The sequence below is a fragment of the Pteropus medius genome, unplaced genomic scaffold, assembly GCF_902729225.1.
Source record: "Pteropus medius unplaced genomic scaffold, Ma_sr-lr_union100, whole genome shotgun sequence".
Classification (NCBI taxonomy): domain Eukaryota; kingdom Metazoa; phylum Chordata; class Mammalia; order Chiroptera; family Pteropodidae; genus Pteropus; species Pteropus medius.
The window spans coordinates 5,656,526-5,678,183 of NW_024349222.1; the positions used below are offsets into that span (position 1 = coordinate 5,656,526).

General features: G+C 32.9%; 1 long non-coding RNA gene and 1 pseudogene across 1 annotated transcript; both read right to left on the reverse strand.

Moving 5' to 3' along the window:
• Window positions 1-525: 525 nt before the first annotated feature.
• On the reverse strand, window positions 526-16,622 carry LOC120617141 (uncharacterized). The gene is made up of 2 exons (XR_005656792.1): window positions 16,426-16,622; window positions 526-566 (listed from the first exon to the last, which is right to left on the reverse strand). It is a non-coding gene; the product is annotated as an uncharacterized LOC120617141 (long non-coding RNA).
• LOC120617172 (uncharacterized) lies at window positions 14,853-14,971 on the reverse strand (annotated as a pseudogene).
• Window positions 16,623-21,658: the final 5,036 nt, after the last annotated feature.

Consider the following 21,658-nt stretch of genomic DNA (forward strand, 5'->3'; position numbering starts at 1 on the left):
TACAAATTTCCATTTATAGGATAAATAAGTTCTGGGGATGTTAGGTACAGCAATGTGATTATAATTAACAATACTGGATTGTATATTTGAGAAATGATAAGAATAAATCTTAAAAGTTCTCATCATTAAAAAAATTTATGTGAGGTGATGAATGTTAACTAAATTTATTATGGTAATCATTTTGCAATCTACACATATATTAAATCATGTGGTACAGCTTAAAATAATACAATCTTATATGTCAACTATCTATCAATAGATGGAAAAAATAATGCCTTAGGTACTACGAATGCTTCACATTTCCTTTCCATCATTCCATTTATCTAATTTCCTCTCCTTTCTTTCCTCATTTCCCCCCCTAGTATTTATTAAGGGTAGCTGTGTATCAGATACTCACTTGTTGAGGAAAGAACAAGTTTGGGACATAGTCATCTGGGGGCTGGTCAGACAATCTTCATTTTCTTCTTCCACAGAAAATCAGCTGAATATACCAATTGGAAAAGTAGCCTCATAGTTTTATTTTTTACTAAGTAGCAAGAAATACCTTGTGGGCTCTTGCCAAATATCTGGTGAAGAAAAGATATCCATAAGGTTAATATGGTTCTTCTGGCATTGTTGAAATGATGAATAGAAATAATATATACTCTTGCACCTGCCACTTAAATTTTGTGGCACTCATTGATTCCCTTTTCAATTGGTGTTACAATGACATTCTATCACCTGAAGGGGTTAGCGTCTTTTCTCTGTCACACATTTGGGTTATTCATGGAGCGCTTTTATTTCTCCTCAATGTTTTCTTTTAGTCCTAAAAATATGTTGTACAATTGTTCAGTACTTGAATTTTCTACAATATTTTGAATTCCATCAGCATTATAACTACTCAAAGGACTTATAGTATAAAGAAACTATAAAATAAAATGCTAAGTTTCTAGACACAAAACTAGTTTGACCAGGCATAGTCCAGAATTTTAATATATTGTGGTAAAGTTTCTTTTTTCTATTTTTTGTAGTAGACTTTTTAATTTATGGATAGTTTTCTTCTTTTTTTGAGGTTAGGGTTTAACATAAATTTGGGTGAGTGTTCAGATTATGTTTAGGACTGTCGTTAGGATTAGGTTTAGGTTTAGGGTTAAAGATAGGGTTAAGGACCAAGTTTGTTGTAAGGTTTAAGGTTTGAGTTAAAATATGTTTAAGTTATCAATTCAAGTTAGGATTTGGGTTAGAATTATTGTTAGGATTAGGGTCAGGATTAGAGTTCAATTTTGATTAGGTTTAGGATTAGAGTTAGGTTTAGGCTATGAGTTAGGTTTGGGGTAAGAGTTAGAGTTACATTGGTTTAGGATTAGGACAAGGGTTAAACTGATGATTAAGTTTAGGATTATGGTTAGGGTTCAGGTAGGCTTTTAGTTCAGGGTTTGTGTTGAAATTAGGGTTGAGGTTAGAGCTACGTTAGGGTAAAGGTTAAGTTTAGGTTTTTACTTAAAGTTATTGTTTGGGTTAGGATTAGAGTTAGGGTTAAGGTTAAATTTTTGTTGAGGGTTGTGTGTATGATTAGGGTTAGGGTTAATGTTATAGTTAGATTTAAGGTTAAGATTTGGGTTTTTCATTAGAGTCAGGTTTAGGGTTAGAGTAAGGGCTAATGTTAAGTTTAGGTTTAGTATTAAGGTTAGATTTAGGGTTAGTTTTGAGGTAAGTTTAGGGTTGGGTCAGATTTCAGGTTAAGGTTAATTTTAGGATTAGGAATGAGTATATAATACTAATTAATGTTAGGCTTAGAGTTAGCTACAAACTTTTTAAAGGGCAGTAAGTCACTATGTTTCACATGTTCAAATATGCCTATCTTACAACAATTTTATTTCTAGAAATGTTTCTTAAATATACACAGAAATACACATAAATGTAGATATAAGAATATCTTGTTTTTAAGAAAACTATAATAGGACAACTTGGAAGTAGTCTAAATATCAATCAAAAGAGAATTAAATAAAAATTTCATGATATATTGATACAAAAGAGTTTTATGAAACTTTTTAAAAAGAATATTATAAATCTACACATGGTGACATATAAAGATATCTAACATCTGTAAAGAGAGAGAGGAGTCAAACTGAAATATTTATAGTATGATTCCTTTCCAGAAACATGATACTGGATTCAATAAAGCATTTATCCCACATCCCCCATCCCAATTTAGTGAGATTAGTGTATATTTAAAATTGATTTCCAAAGATATTTGCCCTGGTCCAGAACAGAAATTGTGAATTATTTGTACACGCAGAGATTTAATCATATTATATATTGTATTTGCATTGTTACAAGCACACATGGTTATATTTCAATTTAGATTTAGATCTCTATTTACCACTTAAAAGTGTTTAAAAGATTCCATTTTATTCACTTTGATCATTGCCATGAAATTGCCTACCTAAAACACACCAGACAACAAAATTTAAGTCCATAGAAATTACCATATATTTTAGGAAAGGTTATAGAATTTCCAACATTCAGAAATGTTGGGATGGCTATTATTTAAAATACTTAGTGAATATTTTTGTCTGATTTTCAATTATAATGAAGTAACTTAAAACCAACTAGTCCTCTTGTGAATAACTATAATCTTGGGTAAAATACATGAAGCAAAAAAAATTTTCTTACATTGTGCAAGAGTCCTTAGAATACTATAATTCCTGAGAAGATTGAAATGTTAGTGATCTCCATAATTGCTCTTAATCTTTACCTGGGGACAATTTTCCAACTATGAAGCAGAGAGTTGAAGTTAAGCAGAATCCAGCATTTCTACTAAGCTCAGGATGAAGCAGCTTAAAGGACTGGGTAGGGCAGGAAAAAGATGTGCATCAGGAGGTGCCAGAAGTATGTGTGAGGTTCCCAACAATTCCCTGCGTCATGACTGGGCTGCACGCATGCAGAATGAGATTACGCAAAGTTTTCCAAAAAGCAGCTGCTGTAATCATAAGGACCTTTATAAGTGAAGCAGGAAAGCAGAAGAGTCAGGGAGAGATTTAACTGGGCTAACTTCCTGGCTTTGAAGATGGAAAAAAAAAGGAACTAAAAAATACAGATGGCCTCCAAATTCTGAAAAAGCAGTCTTCTCTCCTAGAGCCTCCAAAAGGAGCACAGCCCTGCTAACATATTAAATTTTTCCCAATGAAACCCATAACCTTCAAAACTGTAAGATAAATTTGCATTGATTTAAACCAATATGTTTGTGGTAATTTGTTACAGAAGCAATTAGGGACCTATTTTACTCAGCAATTTCACTCTTGGGTATATATGAAAGAAAAAAATATATATATATATATCTACATATAGATATATATATATATCTATAGATAGATAGATAGATAGATAGATAGATAGATAGATAAATAGATAGATAGATAGATATCTCCACACAAAGACTTGCACACAAATGGTCACAGAAGCATTATTCATAAATGCCAAAAAGTAGAAACAACCCAAATGCTTATTAAATAATAAATGAATAAATAAAATAGGAACTGTGCATACAATGAAAAATTATTGGCAATGAAAAAGTATAAAATATTGATACTTGCTACAATATGGATAAAACTGAAAACATTAAACAAAGTGAAGGAAGACAGGTACATAGGACCACATATTATGTGATTCTATTTATATTAAGTATCCAGAATATGCAAATCCATAGACAGAGAAAGTAAATTAGTGGTTGCATGTGGGATAGTGTTGGGAAATGTGGAGTGAATGCCAATGGACATGGTGTTTCCTTTATAGACTTTCAGATATTTTAAAGTGAGATTGTGGTAATAGTGGCATAATTCTGAATTTACTATCAAAATGTATACTTTAAATGCAGGTACTGCATGGCATATGTCTTAATAAAGATGTCAAAAAAGTAAACTTCAAAAATATAAAAAAATAAAGTAAACACAGTCTTAATAAATAAGCAGATATAGAAGGTTAACAGAGGAAAGACAATGATAAGAAAATGGAAATTCTAAAACAAAATGTGAAATGAAAAATTCACTATATGGGTTTAATGACATATGAGAAGACAGAAGTTTCAGTGAATATGAGTATGTATCAATAGAAAGTATTCAATTTGAAAGGCACAAAGAAAAAAAAAATGAAGAGATTCAGATACATGTGAGACAATAACAAATAATCAGACATATATGTAATAGGAATCCTAGAAGGAGAAGAAAGTGAGAGAGTGGCAAAAATACATTTATTCTAATAGTAACTGAAGGGGATTTCTAGTCAAGATGGCAGAGTAGGAAAACGCTGTACTTGATTCCTCTCATGACCACATCAAAATTGCAACTAACATACAGAAGAACCATCATTGAAAATATCCTGAAGTCTAGATGAACAGAAGTCCTACAACTAAGGACATAAAGAAGGGGCCATCCTCGAGACTGGTAGGGGGCGGGGAAGAAATGCAGAACAGGCTGCTCCCACACCTGTGTATGGTGGTTGAAAATCAGGAGGGATGTCTCAGCTATGGAGATTACCCCTGGGGAGCAAAGGGTCCTAAGCCCAGGGCTCCAGAGCCAAGAAGAGAAGTTCCCAGAAAATCTGGATATGAAAATCAGAAGAGATTGTGACCGAAAATTGCGAGAGTCCTGGGCATTCCTATTAAAGGGCCAGTGCACAAACTTAGCTGCTGATGAATTCACTCACTCTAGCTCTAGTGCTAGGATAGCAGTTTAAAGAGCACCGGACATGGACATATGAGGAGGAACTGAATTGTCTGACTACAGGGTGACAGTTGGAGGCTCAGCTTTCTTCCAGACAGAAGTGCTGGAGGAGGCCACTGTTTTTTTGTTGGGCCTTCTCTTGATCCAGTGTGCAGACTCAGGAGGCCTCTATATCTGAGTTCCCATCAACCTGGCTAACGTCAGTGGCCCTGCCCTGGTGATACCCTGAAACTCTGCCCCATTCAACTCGTGGGCCCACCCAAATTACTTCCAATGGTTTTTCCATACAAATGGACTTTCCTGTCTCATGCTGCTGACTTTCCTAAAATTTCTCAAAAGATTACAAAACCCAGGCAAGTAGCATCTGGCCTCAGCATGCCCCACACCTCTTGCTAAGCAGCCCTAAGCCCAGCGCTAGCAGCAGCCAGCCTTGGTTCAAGGTTTGGCCTGTTGAGACACCTCTAAGTCCAGGGTGGGTGGCAGCCATTAACAGATTTCTTGGTGGCTCATGCAAAGTGACCTTGGGCATAGCATGGTTACAGCAGGACCCACCTCCAGGAGGCTCCAGGGCTGGTACCCCCAGTGGCCTTCTGCCAGAGCATCACCCGAGGCCACATCTGAGGATGACACACCCAAAGGACAGCCTGGGAAGGCACCAGAAACTCAACTAAAGTGATTCTTGCTTTGTAGGGTCAGCCTCTTTACAACAGCTCCTCCGCTGTAGTCACTGGCCAGTCCTCACAATGAATCAACCTAGAGGTCAATCCCTCCCATTGACATGCAAACAGTAACCAAGGCTTAACTATAACAAGAGGGCATACACAGCCCATACAAGAGACACACCTGGAGCACCTGGCTCAAGTGACAAGAGAGACTGCACCACTGGGCCCCATAAGACACCTACTATATAAGGCCACTCATTAAGATCGAGATATAGCATTCCTACCCAATACATAGAAACAAACACAGGGAGGCAGCCAAATGGGGAGAAAAAAAACATGTCTCAAATGAAAGAACAGAAATAGCAATCTATCAGACGCAGAGTTCAAAACGCTGGTTATAAGGACGTTCATTGAACTTAGGGGAAGAATAGATCAACTCAGTGAGAACTTGAACAAAGAGATAAAATAAACCCATAGAAATAGAGATAGAAAACATAAAAAAAGAACCAGTCAGAAATGAAGAATACAGTAAATGAAATGAAGAATACTTTAGAGGGAATCGAAAGGAGATTAGATAAAGCAGAGAACTGAATCAGCAATTTAATGGTTAAGGTAGGAGAAAACATTGAATTAGAACAGCAACAAGAAAAAAGAATCCAAAAAATGAGGATAGTTTAAGGGGCTTCTGGGAAAACATCAGGCACATCAACATTCGCATCATAGGGGTACCAGAAGGAGAAGAGAGAGCAAGGATTTGAAGAAATAATAACAGAAAACTGTCCTAACCTGGTGAAGAAAATAGGCATACAAGCCCAGGAAGCTCAGAGAGTCCCAAACAAGATGAACCAGAGGCCCACACCAAGACACATTATCAGCAGAATAGAAACAGACCCACAGATACAGTGAGCTTTTTGATTGCTGCCAAATAAGAATGCGAGAAAGTAAAAGGAGGGAAGGGATTAAGAAATAAAAATTGCTAGTTACAAAATAGTCATGAGATATAAGGTATAGTATGAAGAATATAGTCAATCATAGTGTAATAACTATGTGTGATTTCATATGGGTACTAGATTTATCACGGTGATCACTTTGTAAGTTATATGTGTCTAGTCACTATGTTGTACACCTGAAACTAATATAATATTGAATGCAAACGGTAATTTAAAAAATTTTAAAATTTTAAAATAATTTTAAAATAATGACTGAAATTTTTCTAAATTTGCTGAAAACCATCTACTTTCAGATCCCTGATGCTTAGTAAACCTTAAGTAAGATAAATACAAAAAACAAACAAACAAACAAACAAATAAAAAACTGACCTAAACACATCATGGCCAAACTACTGAATACCAAAGTTAAAGAGAAATTTTTGAAAGCAGTTGGAGATAAAAGACACATTACATACATGGAAACATACTTGAGAATAGCTGCTATGTTTTATCAGAAAACATCAGAATAACAAACTTTAAGTGATTACAGTTACAAACCAAAAAACAGAAACTTTCATCCTTGCATTCTTCATCCAGTGAAGATATCCTTAAATACAAGCATGAAATAAAGACGTGTTTCAGTTTGCCAGGGCTGCTGTAACAAGGTAACACAAACCGGATGGCTAAAACATCAGCAATGTATTGTCTCACAGTTTTGGAGGCTAGAAGTCTGAGATCGAGATGTCAGCGGGGTTGTTTCCTTCTGAGAGTTATGAAAGAAAAATCTGTTCTATGCCTCTTGCTTAGATACGATGGTTTGCTGGCAATTTGAAATTTTCCTTGGCTTATAGAAGAATCAACCCCAATCTCTGTCTTCATCTTTTATGTGGTGTTCTCCCTGTGTGTGTGTCTGTTTCTTCATGTGGCATTTTTCTTCATAAGGACACCAGCTATATATTGGATGATGGACTCACTTTATTCCATTATGACTTCCTCTTAATAAATTAATTACACCTGCAACAATCTCATTTACAAATATCACATTTTGAGGTATTGGGGGGGACACAATGCATCCTATAACGACATGTAGAGATAAACAAAAACCAAGTGCATTTGTCATCAGCAGACCTGAATAACAATAAATATTAAAAGATGTTCTTTTGGTTGAAGTTAAAGGATATCATATAGAAGGAAAATAAGGAGAAAAACATATGAGGAATGACAAATGGAATTAAACAGTTCTCAAGTTATTGCATTTGTGGAATGTGAAGTGGGATATAGAAGCAGGAACTTAGAAATATGAAGTGCTGTATCCATTTCAATTTTCTTAGCTAAGTCTTTGAAGCTCTTTTTCACATTATTTTTATTTTTCTACAGTTGGATTATTATATCTTTAAATGTAGTATCTGAATAAGATTACAGTCTCCAGAGTCAGATTGTCAAAATCAAATACTTCTACCACCAATGAATTGTGTGCCCTTGGACAGTTAATGAAATCTTTCTCCTCTCTTGCTTCTTCCATAAAATGGGGACAAAAATAGCACCTATCTCATAAGGTTATGGTGAATATCATAATGGAGAATGAGAATTCTCCATTAAATGCTTTTCTCGATGTAATAAATGTTATCAATAATTGTTTACTCTTATTATCTAATATTAGCACAGATCTTCATGCTTATGTGTGCGATTATATAAGTATTACCTTTCCAATTATGAGGAAAATATAAACAAACATTTATCAATCACTATGTGCCAAGGAGTTTAAACACTTTATACAGCTTATTTTATCACCATAAATTTCATGAATTAGATATAGTATCATCATTCAAACTAAGATATTAAAATATTAAAAGGTTTCTTGACCCGTTTACTAAATAGAATAGAATTAAAATCTAAATCTCCTTGACTTCAAAATCATTATATCATTTTACTTCCAAGAACAAAATATTGCATCCTCTATTAAAAAAAAAATTATAAAATTATACATTAAACTGTAGAAAAATGAGTCCATTTAAATCCTACCACCTCTACCTTCTTCTGAGCAATATTTATATTTAAAGTCTTCCTTAGTTGACCCAGATTCTGAATTTTTGAGACAGTTATGATACAAAACATTCCTTTATTTACCTCACAAATTATGAACACTGGAAAATTCAACTAAATTTCTAAACATTGTCTTCCAACATAAACTGTCTCTTGAACTGAGATACAGCAACAAGAACAAAAATAGCTGTGACAACAATAGTATTTTAACAGATTATATATGCATGTTTTGGATTATATCTACCTTTTGTATACATGGCTCCTCTTTAGAAGAAAGAGGCATGACTTGTGCCCAAATGCTGAGATCAAACATTTTTGGAATATTCAAGAGATACAAAGCAGAAATGACCACAGGAATTTCATATGTCATATCTGTATCACTTATGCTATATATATATATGTCATATGTACCTGAGGTGGAACAGACCATTCAGTTCAGTGAGAAAAGACAGCTTAAGCCTTTTTTCTATTCTTATCAGTCTGGCTCCCTATCCTTATGAGGCAGTGCTTTCAAATCCCAAAGTCCTTAAATATTTTGAAGACTTTTTAAGGAAACAATCTTCTTATATAAGACTTGATTTTAATAAAATTGTATGAGGTTTGTACATATCTCACATATGGACATTCCAAAAACCTACTTTCTCCCCAGATATTGGGCACAAGTTAATTGCAGTTAGTCAATAATCCTTTGAGAGTAAATCAAGAGACACCTGGAAAGGACTTTAATGATTTATTTAAACATAAAAAATTACACTGATGAAACCCTAAAACCTTTTATTTTAATGATTTAAACTTTTTATCTCTTGTTACGTAAAGGAAGAATGAAGTTCCTTTTTATTACAATGTGATTGCTCCCTTCACCTTACCCTTTCCTGACCTAACCACAACTTCGTCTCTCAAAGATGGTATGAAAATGAAAAGTCATTAGAAGAACATCACATAAATATAACTTTAAAAATATAAAATTTATTTTAAAAAGAAAGTTATATAAAGTTTTCATTAAGTCGAACATTATTTGTAATAAAGTTATTATCACATACCTCAGCAATGATTGTGGTGCATCAGTGTGTTTTGGCCCCTGACAAGTTTAGAACCATGTCTTATTCCATTTCTTCATCTTAACTTTCTATCTCTTAAACTCATCTATATTTTCTCCTTCCAAAATACAATGACAACAACGAAAAGTCTGATTAGAATAGAGAAAAGATACTATTTATGGCCATATAAGAGTGTATGCCTTATTCAACTTTTTTGACACAGGTTTCCCATACCTTAAGGAAACAATGAGGTTTAAGTGAAAATTATAGATGATAAATGTGAAGTAAATAATAAATAGTGGTTGTTTCTCAATTTTAAATCAATTAAGCCCTTTAGAAATTAAAATTGAAATTGAGTGTCTTGCATTATTTTTGGCATCTAGGTCCAGCAGAGCCAAACTTGTGCCTCCTTATACATTATTGCTCATTTCGAAGCTTTGATAATCACATTCTCATGTTTTATGGACACATCCTCCTTTCCGTGGATCAGACATAAACATGCAGCTGCTATGCACAGCCAAGTCTGCTGCATTGCCTCAGCAAATCATGAGCCTTCAAATTAGGCATTCTGGAGCATAAGCAGAAATAAGAGAGGAAATTTGTTTTTTTCAAATGTAAACTCCCAAACTACTTCTTTTAATTACTATATTTTGTGAAAGTAAAAAGAAAAAAAAAAGAGGAAAAAAGAAAGGAAAGCAGGAGGAAAGAAAGAGAGAAAGAAGGAAGGAAGGAGAGAGAGAAAGGAGAAAGACCGGCCACTATTTGGATGGCAAATTAACTTTTTTAATTGACATTATTTTTGGAGATATGGAGCCAATTTCTTGGCAGAAGAAAATCATAAATGCTCTCCCTAACTCATTCTTCTTAAGAGTTTACCTTGCTCTTTACTAAATCCCTATTATTCGACTTAATTCTTCCCCTATAATAGCCACTCCCACCATCATGCTTTACAGAGGGCTCTCATCCCTCCCATAGTCAGGGAGACTTTCTGCATGTCAGGATTGTTCATTTCTTTAGTTAACATTATTGGAAGTTTTTTTGTTTGTTTGTTTGTTTCTTATGTCAAGCTCTACTAAATTAACAGGTATAAAAGATAGAATGAGATTTCCTTGCTTTTAAGAAACTTATCTTCCAGTAAACCAAATTTTATTCTGTGGTTAATTTGAGAGAGCTAAAAGATTATGATGTTACTTTATTTAAATTCAGAAGAAAAAAAATTAAAAATTATAAATTTAAAAAATAAATTTGCATGTATATATCAAATTTCCAAACCTCAAAAAAATAATTGATTGAAACAACATATGTATGCTTTAAAATAAGGGCTTGGGGTTTTGCTTGCTTGGTTTTGCAAGTAACAAAACCACGGAAAAACTGCATTAGGGAGTGATGCATCTGTTGGTAAGAAAAGAGAAGTGCAGTTTGACTTCACAGAGAGCAAGAAGGAGAAAAATAAAATTATAAACAAAAGACACTACCAAGTCATACAGATGTAGAGATGAACACAAAAATACAGTGGAACAATGCTATAAAGGAGGTACATATACAGTACAGCCATCAGAATAACTGAAAAATAGCATTACACAGTAAAGATAGACACATTTTTGCAGTTTTATTCTTTAAGTTTTATTTTTTTTTGCTTTATTAACAATCTTGTGATGTATTTAATATAGGAGGCCCCCTTATTTTTGAAATTTTCAAGACCCTATATTGAATTAAAGAAAAATGCACAAATAATACGTGTATAGCTAGAAGAAATTTAATAATGAGCACAGCCAAGAGTCAAATATTGCCAACCCCCTGGAAACCTCGGTCGTATTTCTCCCTGTCGGTATTTTCCAATCACCACCTAAAGGTAACCACTATTTTGTCTTCTCTCCCCATAGATTTGTGATGCTTATTTTTAAACTTCATATGAATGGAATCCTGCAGTATGTGCTTTTGTAGGTTGGATTTTTTAACAGTATGTTTGTGAGAGTTACCCATGCTGTTTTGTACATCTAGAGTTTGTGAAAACTTCAAACTATGAATATACCACAACATATTTACCCATTACACTGTTGATGGACATTTGGATACTTTCTATTTTGGAGTTAGTATAGTAAACACCGCTAATAATAGTCTTGTATATGTTTCTTTTATTAAATGTTTGTGTGTTTTTCAGTTCATTTTAGTCATTATAATTGTGTGTGGTAATTTCTGGTAGTTATTTGGATTTACATATCCTGACAAGTAATATTGAGTACATGTTGATAGGTTTGTGGGCTATTTGGTTATCATTTTTGATGAAGTAAAAATTTGCTCTTCTTTTTAAAAAATGAGTTGGTTGTCTTTTTCTTCTTCTTCTTCCTTTTTGTAAACTTCATTGAAATTAAGAATTTCTGTTTACCAAAGGACATAATTGTGAGATAAATAAAAATACATTACTTAAACATACAATCTCTTTACCAAAATTTGATTCGTACTCAGATCTTTAGAATTATGTCTTTTTTGTGAAATAATAATGCCTCTCTAAAAACATATGCAGCATCATAATCTGGTAATAACATTCTATAGAGAAAGATTTGACTGAAAGACTTGTATTTTCTTCGAATTTGCTTAAGAGATCAGTATTAGCAAAAGCAGCCCACTCATTAGTAGTTATATATTTTGATGTAATCTCAATGCTCAAAATCTATATTAAAAAAAAAGAAAAAAAAAATCTTTCTCTCTGCTTCCACCTCATCATTTATCTTTTGACTATTCACAGAGAAGGTTTCCCTCAAGTCTCAGAATTAGAAAAATCTGTGTTGGGCAGCTGGCTTGGTTTTCTCCTCTGGGCACTGTGGTTTTTGTGGCAGACTGTGTCCCCTTCGCTTTGGTTCCCAACAAATGTTTGTCTAACACTTATAAACTATGGAGGATTCTATATAATTCTGTCCTGCCTTTCTTTTGATGTTTTCCTCAGATATTTCTACCAACTTTTTATATAAAATATATAATCAATACAAAAGTCGAAAAGAAACATAACAAGTATAGGTGCGTATATGTCAATATACTCTATATGTTTTATATACATGTACAAAGCTAAATATATATAACTTATATATTTAACTAAATAGATATATACCTAAACAAATACATATATACTAAATAAAATATATATAATAAGGCTAATGTATAATATATAATATTATACACACAGGACAAATAAGTTTATATTTGTCATCGGCCTTATTTTTATAAGAGAAACATAAATAATAATTTTATAGTTAACGGCTTAAATAAATATTTCTATTCTTATGTCTCATGGCATAATATTATTTTTGCTCTAGTCTTTGGCCATATGCTTGCTTAAATTTTCGTTTCATACTACAAAGCGCAGATTAGTACTGGGATCGAAGCTGCCTAAAGTATTCTGCGCTGCATCTTGTTTGTTTGCAAAGTTCTTGAACTATGAATAAGGATAAAATTTCAAAGCCAAAGCATGGAAAAAAAGGCTGGAGGAAAGCATTTTTATGCTAATGGCTGTAGCAATGATTATAAAGCAGAGTGCACACAGAATGCACCATGGAGATGCTAAATAATATTTATGGAGCATATGGACCTTGCATAGCAGAAGCAAAAATGTTCTTTTCTCACATTCTGTTTGCCAAATTACTTTGGACATTAAGGAAAATGCTGAAGTTTCATTTGAACTGTGGACTGAAAACCCTGACCAAGAACAGGGCTGGGATTTGTGATCTGTCATTTTATTCACAACAACGCTAAATAGAACTGTGACATGCTAGAATGATTCTGGATAAATTGTCTTTTACTTGTTTAAGAACACTCTGAAAAGAAAAAAAAGTGGGACAAAGAATAACAGTTTCAGAAACCTTTAAATAGAAAAGTTTATGAAATCCTTAACAGACAGTATGAATCCAAGGGCTAAGCAAATTGCTCCTTTTTATGCAAATTTATTGCTCTGAATTTTATTATAATAATCTGATGAATCAATGGATATTTTGGAAATCTGGAAAACATTTTTTTTAGTTTGAAAAATACATAGACATTTCATTAGTCATTCCTTATACCTCAAAATAATATATGTTCATGTATTCTTGATAAGTCAATATTGGTCTTCATTTTATTTACTCAGATAATAATAATAAAGCACTTGATAAGTGTCAGGTACTGTGCTGACCTTTATACCTCTAAGCATTGCAAAATAGATTTTATTCCACCTGTTTTATAAATGAGAACATTGAGATTCAGAAAGTCTAGGAAGCTTGTCCAAAATCACAAATAGTAGTAAAACTAGAATTCAGTTCTACCTGACCAAAAAGGCCCTGTCCTTTTTAATTACCACTACTTTGTAACAAAACAAAAACAAAATGAAAAAACAAACAAACATAGATCAATCTCAAACCACCAAGTTCTATAGCAGAGTTGTAATGAATCTTTGAAATAGCATCAGAGAGATAGAAAATCACCATCAATTTATATTGTTTATAGGAAAGATTTATCAGGATGGCTTCTGGATGACTGAAATCAGTTTCTAAATATCCTTGAGTATTTCTGAAGAAACCTTTTATCTGTTTTATACTGTGGATATTCTAAAACTGGAAGTTCATTTCTCCTGGCTAAAGCTTAAAAATCCTGATGACTTTGTATGACTTTTTTTGTGAGAAAGCCAGCTCCTCTGGCCTAAACAAATCTTTCTGTGTATAAACAGGCTCTTAATATGGGGTTTTGGATTATTGAAAAATATCAAATTGGACACTCAACAGAACTTCTATATTTCCACAATGAACTTTCCAAATTCACAGGACAGAACTTTTCTTTTCCTATTCCTAAAGCCAAGTCTGCCAGAAAACATGTAACTATTTCTCTTAATGGGTAAATGGAAGATACCATTGGTTCTATGAGTTGCACAACCCAGCTGATTGAAATTTTTAAAAGTTTAAAAAAGTCACGTACAGAAGTACATATTCACCAAACCATTCTTTTTATCTGTGATGATGCTTTCTTTAATGTTATTAAGTCGAATACATGAAAATTCACTCTTCCTTGGATAAATTAAGTCCATTATTTCTTCAGGTATAAGATATTGGGATGAAATCTATTTGTAGTCATTCCCTCCTTGATCACTTGATCATGTATATAAAAAAATAACTCAGTGGTATGCCTTTTATTTGAAGTAAATATTCCTCTTATAAATAATTTTATAAATGTACTACTAAATAAAACATAATTCATTACAGTTTGTTCCTTGTCCTATTTATCAAAAACTCCATGATAATTAATGTGCTTTCTCAAATAGAGTTCTGTCTCTCTGTCACTATCAGGTGAATATTAACATAATTTATCTGGAGAAAAATGCCTATATTGCTTTTGTTCTAAAGAGTTTTCTTTTCTTTCCTTTTCTTTTTTCTTTTTTTTTCAGGTGAGGCAACCCTTGGTTGACCTCACAGATTGCAAGGACTTTGTCAGCTTATATCCCCTTATTTTTTTTATTTTTTACGTCTACAGCATCTGGTCTTCCTAGATAGTCTCCCATCCAAGTACTAACCAGGCCTTACCCTGCTTAATTTCCGAGATCATATGGAATTGGGCTTGTTCAGGGTAGCACAGCCGTAGACTAAGAGTTTTCTACTAGAGCTATTAGCCTGACTTTGCACCAAACTTGCATCCTTTCTACATATGCAATTCTAGTAAAGAAAAACACAAACACAAGCAGATCATCACTGTAGTAAAAGTTTCTAATTAAACTAAAATAATGCATGCATGGAGATGAAGCAAACATTTACGAGGGAAAAGAGTTGAAAGAGTGTTGCCTTAGTAAGGTTGAATAAGAAGAGAAATAGGTCAATTTTCCTGAAACTCATGGAAATATTCACCCCCTATAGACAATAGCAGCAGGAACTTAATCCCAAGTAAAACTGATCTAGGAAGAAGAGAGACTTCTTTTGGCTTCTTAATCTAGAGTTGAGTGCAGGAGAACAACAAGAAATCTAAACAGGATGCAGATGGCAATTACAACAGCAATATTTCTTTTAGCACTTTCCAGTTTTCTGTCTCCTTAGGAACAAGCTTAGGTACATATCTAACTTTACAAAGTCTTTTTTTTTTTCTCAGTAATATTTCTACAGTGCCATAGACAGAGTAGGCATATATCTAGCTAGCTAGCTATCATCTATCTATCTATCTATTATCTATCTATCTATCTATCTATCTATCTATCTATCTATCTATCATCTATCATTTACTTATCCTATTTCTGGAGAATCAAAATACAACAGCAACTCAACAGTGATAGATAACCAAGTAATTAAAAGAGGAATGACTAATAGTGATAACTGTACACAATAAATTATAGTTTTCATAGCGTAGTATTTCTCAATCGTTCTTCCTTATTATAATGTAAGATTTTATATTATTATATTAGAAGAGAGAGCAAAGTGTAGAGTATTTGAGGGACCTTAATGATATAAATGCAAGGGTCCCTATCCAGAGATTCTGATGTAATTGGTTAGGAATGCAGCCAGGTTGGAGAAAACATTGGTGTAGAAGAAAAAGCATGGGATTCATAGTTAGAAACATTTCACGTCTGTGCAATATTTTGAGCAATTACTTAACTTCTTTGAGTCTCATATTCCTTTGTTCATTTAATTTACAAATACTAGTAAATGCTTACAATAGGTCAGGCATTGTGCTAAGCAGAGGGAATACATAGAAATAAGATATACTTGCTGCTTTCTAGTGTCAAGATAGTAATAATTAATGTCACAAATGAGAGTGTATTATATATTTAGATGAGTGCTATAAAAAGGATTATGTTTCCCTGATATTCGACCAAAACAAATCTGCCTTAGTCTGCATTATAGAGGGGAAAGAGTTTAAGTCCAGGAATCAAAAGGCATTTTGGCCAGAGTCACAGAGGTTTACAAAAAATAAAGGACTCTTTCTTATCAAGAGAGAGAGAAAACAAAACAAAACAAAACAAACAAACGAAACAGCCCAAGTATCCCTCTTTGTGGAAAATAACCACTTTTATTCCTTAAAAATTTGAAATTTTCAGTGTTGGAAGGTCTACCTGGATACTGTAGTTTGACATAAAAGTGCTTGAGGTGAAGAATGATGATGCTGGCAGCTTTGTTCCTCTCCCCAAAAAACCTCAGAGTAGAAAACAGGCCTTGTATGGAGGTAGAGAAGCAGTTCTTGGCTAAAACATTACCTTGTTTGCTGGCTTCTGACCTTCTGGGAAAAATGAAATGGAGAAAATACCTCTTCTAGAAAAGGTGTCCTCCATGCTAAAGAAATTTTTCATGACATCCAGAAAAAGTAGACGTTAATTATTAACTGTTTTGGCCTAATTTGAAAAAAAAAAACAAACTAAGATTTTTAAAGTTAGTAAGGTTTTGGACAAGTGCTTCACAAATTGTAAATACATCTTGTTAAAAGCATATTCTGATCTAGTAGTTACAGACGGGTGGTTGAGATTCTTCATTTCTAACAAATTCTCAGGTAGCTCATCAGTGAATCACATTTTGACTAGAAAGTATGAAGACATTGAATACTCTGACTCATTTTGTTCATTACAAAGGATTTGTTTAATGTAATTGTTATTAAATGTCACCTACTGGAAAAAAAATAATTTCTGTCTGGATTTAAGTTGAATGCTTTTTCTTAAAATCTTTGAAATATTAACATATGAATCTGTCTTTCCTAAAGAACAAATTCTTGAACATTCATCCTATATGTTCTTTTCACCTGAGTCATTTCTTTTATCGGTTCAATGGTAATATAATATCCTAAGGATATCAAACTACTTTAAAATTTCTAGACACTCTTTCTGTCTGTCAACTTGTTGCTTGTCTTGACCATAGACTAAATATGCTTACCAAATCACTGATCACCAGTTATTCAATGCACTCTAGAAACTGCAGTGATTAATGTGTCTAAATGATCAAATTACTTAGCTAAAAATCAATATTGAAAAGAAAGACTGCTTACTCCTCAACTCTGGAGATGAGACTAAAGGAATTATATTTCTGTTTCTGAAATTTGTGTCATATGCAGCATAAATGTATGTTAGAATATTACTTTTTATCTGAGAGCTCATATAGTAACTATTCTCCCTTAATAGTATAGAATCCCCAAATCTAATTGCAGAAGTAGTCCTTCTGGGCGGTAAGAGCTCTTAATTTTAATCTGTGAACAGTCTTGGTAAAGTAGGTATAAATTCAATCACTGAATGTTAGAGGCAGAATTACTTTAGAAAGTATCTAGTTGGTCTTCATATTTTGTAGTTCGAATATGCTAATTAATAGAAAGTAGAAGAATTTCTATTACTTGGTCAACTTGTTAGTGACAGAGCCAGTGCTGCCATCAGTTCCTAGACTTATAGTTCTGGTGACTAAAAATCCAGAAATTATGGTTTTGATCATAGATCTTTACAAAGTCATTAAACTTTTAGAGTCTGGTTTTTCTCACCTATAATTTGAACATTAATATCTCTAAGACCCAATTTAAATAAAATATTTTCTAAATCCGTTAAAAATATTTAAAAATACATATAACTTTTTGTGCTTACTCGTTTTTACTTTTAGACTCACACCGTAAGTTCTGCATAAATAATTCTGATGAGTAACAGAAGACTAACATGGGTTAGTAGGAAGAATGAACTACTATCTATGTATCACTGGATTAACTTTCAATTTCATAATTTAATGTTTCAATTGATAATGAAACAGCAGATCTCACCAGAGATAATAGTAGTAAATTTATGACAAACAAAAAATAAAATGTCACCTAAATTATTTAAATTCAGATTAATAAAATAAAAAGGTCTGTTTCTACACACTTCAATATTTAAAACAAAAGTGGTGTAAAAATTGTAAGGTATAGACAGCTATAATAACCATGATGATACAATATCTATAGATATCTTTTTCCTTTACAGAGAACTATGGTTAGGTCTACATTTATACAGAATTTTGTGTGTGTGTGTGCATAGGAGGCAGAGTTTAGAGGAACATCTGTTTTTGTTGTTACAAATTCTATTGTGTACTAAATAAAAGCATTGAAGAATTCCTCAAGATACTGATAATACATTTCACCCCATATAAAGCATTTAGGTGACAAATGGAGATACAAAGACTCTAATTACTCCTTGACTCTCTATATAAGTAATAAGTGTTCAAAGAGTTTTTTAGAGATATAAAGAGGCTTTAAAAAAAATAGTATCCCAGTGTAAATCCCCAGACATGTAAAGTGCCCAAATGAGAAAACCACACATTTATTTTTCTCTCTTGGATTGCCTCTTAAGTCTACTATGGGAGAAGAAGTGGTCTTCTTGGAGCCATAAAAACAATATGTTGTCTAGTTACCATCCCAGAAGGGAGTCAGGGACTGTTAACCAAGGAGCATGTCTGGAACATTTTTTAACATACCCGAGTTTGTAATTTCTTATACATCTGTTTGTTTCCCTGTAAAAGAAATGGCCTAAGTGTCTGGTTCCCATGGGCACTAACAGAGAGACCAGAGAGACACTCTCTGTATGCAGCTAAATATTGAGAATAACCCACAAAGGATATGTTGGTGGTGAGAACTGTAAAGGGAGGAGGAAAGACAACTAGAACATTGGAGTTTGCAAAAAAGTTTAGGAAACTGACTATGTGGCTTTGTAGCAATTACATTCCATATTTTATCCCAATCTAAGTAACTGAGACAAATGTAAAGTGTAAGGAAGGAGAGGCTTTGAATTATTGATATGAACTACTTACCTGTCCAGATTCACTAGAGAATTTCCACACTCCACATTACATCAACAAAACATCCTTAAAAATAAACTATATCCTGTATAATACCCCTGGAGCAAACAGTTCAAACTTAATCAGTTGGAGAATAATGATAAAAGGGTTATGCCAGTAGGTAGGGAAAGGAATTCCTACCATTGTCTGATTTTGATGGCATCATTTGTTAGATAAAAGCTCTGGTTTAAAAAGAAAGCCAGTAGTCTGCCTTTGCACATTTACAAAGTAGAGACAATTTACAAAACCATACAACTTGCAGAGATGAAAGTGATGTCAATGCCCAAAAGGCTTTGTTGTTATCGCTGCTTTATTGTTGTTTCTGTGTTGTTGTGACACTAAGAATTATGATCATCAAGGGAGGTGACCTAATCAGGATGAGAGACCTCAGCTTGCTAGAATGAAGCAGCAACCAGCTGTCAAAGTGTGGGTCATGAAGAGACACATATTATTTATATTAAGGCTGCTTGCTGTTTGATAATTGTCCCCTTCTTTCCAGGTTAGTCACCATTCTGCTCTCACTCCCAGTTAGCTTCTCTTTTCAAACACACACTCAATCAGAGGATTTATCAAAACACTTGAAGAGTCTGGATGAAGGCTGTAAAGTGTGTTTTGCATACTGATTCAAAGAATTTGCCATTTTAATCAGTGTATGATCTTCAGTAAGTATAATCTCCACAGGATACCAAGTGAAGAGGAAGTGACACTCCGTGGATTGTATTTTCTTCCCAGTGTCTTCCATCTTGACAACTAAGTCCATGTGAATGCGTACATGTCTTTGTGCCTGTAGACCAATTCACAGTCTCTTAAACTTTTATTATTACTTAAGGACTACTTGGCAGAATACTTAATAAATGATAGAATTTTTGCAAAAAGCAAAGTAAAAATGATTAAAAAATTGCCTAATGTACCATAACACAGTATAAGCCACTTGTCTTAGTCTATTTGGGCAGTTATAACAAAATCCAAGAGATTTGGAGGCTTATAAACAATGAAAGTTTTATTTATTATAGTTCTGAAGGCTAAGAAGTCCAGGATCAAGGCGCCAGCAAATTTGGTGTCTGATGAGACCGAATTCATAGTAGGTTGTCTTCTCTCTGAGTTCTCAAATAGTGGAAGAGGTGAGGGAGCTCTCTGAGGTCTCTTTTACAGGGACACTAATCAACTCATGAGGGCTCTACCCTCATGATATAATCACCTCCCAAAGGCCCAACTACCTAATACAATCACCTAGGAGATTAGGATTTCAACGCATGAATTTTGGGGGTGCACAGTCTATAGAACAACTGCTAATATTAACACAAAATTTTCACTTCAAACTTTTTCCATGAATATTTTAAAGATCAATAACATTATGTTATATATACAAGGTTGTATTTCGTTTTACTTCCCTTTAGCATAAGCTAAACTTATTAGACAAAATACTAAAAGTTTAAATTTTAAAAAATACTAAAATATGTAATTACATTAAAATGTGGAAGTTATGTACATTATATCACTAAAAGTATAAAAAAACATAAGCTGTTATCTCAGATATTTGAAACATATGTAAACAACAAATAATTAGTATATAGAATATTCCAAAAATTCAAGAATAAGACAACATGAAAATGGGAGCAAATAATATTCACAGAAGAGAAAATGTGAATAGTCAGTAAACCCAAGTAAAAATGCTGAATTAAACCAGAATACAAATACTTAAAAACTTACACAATGAAAAATCATTCACACTAGGATATTCACAAAAATATTGAATTCTGAAAATGTTAAGTATTGGGTTTTAGTGAAGATGTGGTATAATAGGAAGTCTTAAACATAGCTATCAGAAGTGCAAATTAAGTTATCTACTATGAAGAACAATTTATTATTATGTAAAAAAGTTTAAAAGGTACATATTCTAAGACAGACTTTCTTTTCAAATGCTTATATACTCTAGAGAAAATTTGAGGCATGGGAAGAGACATCTAAAGAATATTCATAGCAGAGTTGTCTTCATAGTAAAAAACTGAAAGCAACATAAATGTTTAATAACATGAGAATCAATAATAAAATTGTGGTATATTCATATACTAGAATATTTGAATAAAGTAATTAGAAATAAATTAATTACTGCTACCAGTATCAGCACAAATAAATCTCATAGATAATGTTTAGAGAAAAAGTGAGTTATCAAAGAATATATACAGTATGGTGACATTTAAAGATTTAAAACACGTGTGATACATATATAATATAATCGTATATATGATAAATTTATTATTTCTTTCTACATATATTTATATACAGTATATAAAAACATGTATATTTCTTTCTTCACATATATGCGTATATATATTTATATATTGATAAAAATGATAAACACTCAATTGAAGATAAGATACTTGTGGAGTGAAGAAAGAGTGATGTATTCATAGAGGGAGCATTGCATGATTTAACTGTAATTATAAAGTTTTATTTTTTAAGTAAGAATAAGAAAAATTTACACTTTGCTTTACTAAATGCCAGGCACATACG